The 1,282-nt window shown below is 34.1% G+C and overlaps 1 non-coding gene across 1 annotated transcript; it reads left to right on the top strand.

Moving 5' to 3' along the window:
* The first annotated feature begins 903 nt into the window (after positions 1-903).
* Positions 904-1,010, top strand: LOC120113367 (small nucleolar RNA R71). The gene has a single exon (XR_005515279.2). It is a non-coding gene; the product is annotated as a small nucleolar RNA R71 (small nucleolar RNA).
* Positions 1,011-1,282: the final 272 nt, after the last annotated feature.

The raw sequence follows: 1,282 nt of genomic DNA, 5'->3' as shown, positions 1-1,282 counted from the left end.
GATCATCTTGTTCATTATCATTTTCATCCTTTTTTTTCAATAGATTTTTCATGTTGTCATCCTTCGTCGGAATTTCTTTGTTAATTATTTTTCCACTACGAAGGGTCGTGATAGACTTAACTTGTTCAAATTTAGGTTGGAATGAACTTGCTTCATGGACCTCATGTTGACCCTTTGGGTTAGATTGAGGTTGGGCTGGAAATATCCCTTTTTCCCTAACATTGAGTTGAGCCTCAATTCTACCTATATAATTTTTTAAGTTCTTGGAGTGATTGCATTGTATTCTGATTTATTTGAGTCTGCCCTTGCATGAAGGTTTGCAAAGTATCTTCAAGGGATTTCCTATGTGGTGGCACATAAGGAGTAGGAATAGAATTTTCTTGAGATTCATTAGCAGTGGGTCCATGTCTCCAACTAAAGTTAGGATGGGTTCGCCAATTAGGATTATATGTTTCTGAAAATGGTCTTTTATAAGTATTGGTGAAATTTGCTTGATCATGCAACACTTCTTGAAAAGTAGGGATTGTAGGACAATCCTTGGTCACATGTGCATTACTCTCGCAAATTCCACATATACTTTCAACAATAGTTTGTGCTTTTCCTATATTGGCCTTGCTTAATTCCATGGCTTCAACCTTTCTAGTCAGTTTAACAATTTTTAAATTGACATCATTATCATCTTTAATAAGATATATTCCTCCTTTTGCATTAGGTGCTATTTTAGATTTTTCATTTTTATCTATTGTATCCCAAGCTTGTGCATTTTCTGCTAAAAGATCAAAATAATCCCAGGCTTCATTTGGTTCCTTACTCATGAATTCATTGTTACATATCATTTCTACAAATTGTCTCATATTGGAGGACAAACTATCATAAAAGAAACTAATGACCCTCCAAATTTCATATCCATGATGTGGGCAAGCAAGCAGAAGGTCCTTAAATCTTTTCCAACACTGAAAAAATGTTTCTCCATCTTTTTGTACGAAGTTCATGATATTTCTTCTAAGTATGTTTGTTTTATATGTTGGGAAGAATTTCTTTAAAAATTCTCTTGTCATTTCTTGCCAGGTAGCTATGGTCCTAGGCTTTAAGGAGTGTAACAATGACTTAGCTTTTTTTCTTTAAAGAAAAATGAAATAACTTAAGCTTAACTACCTCTTCAGTGACATCATTAAAATGAAATGTTGAACACACTTCATCAAATTCGTTCAGGTGCAAATAGGGACTTTCAGAGTCAAGTCCGTGAAACTTTGGGAGTAATTGGATTATTCCTGGTTTTATG

Source organism: Phoenix dactylifera, chromosome 15 (genome assembly GCF_051530095.1).
Source record: "Phoenix dactylifera cultivar Ajwa chromosome 15, Ajwa_hap1_PhDact_Kaust_v1.1, whole genome shotgun sequence".
Taxonomy (NCBI): domain Eukaryota; kingdom Viridiplantae; phylum Streptophyta; class Magnoliopsida; order Arecales; family Arecaceae; genus Phoenix; species Phoenix dactylifera.
The sequence above is the reverse complement of the archived record's forward strand: the minus strand, read 5'-3'. Positions and strand labels throughout refer to the sequence as shown.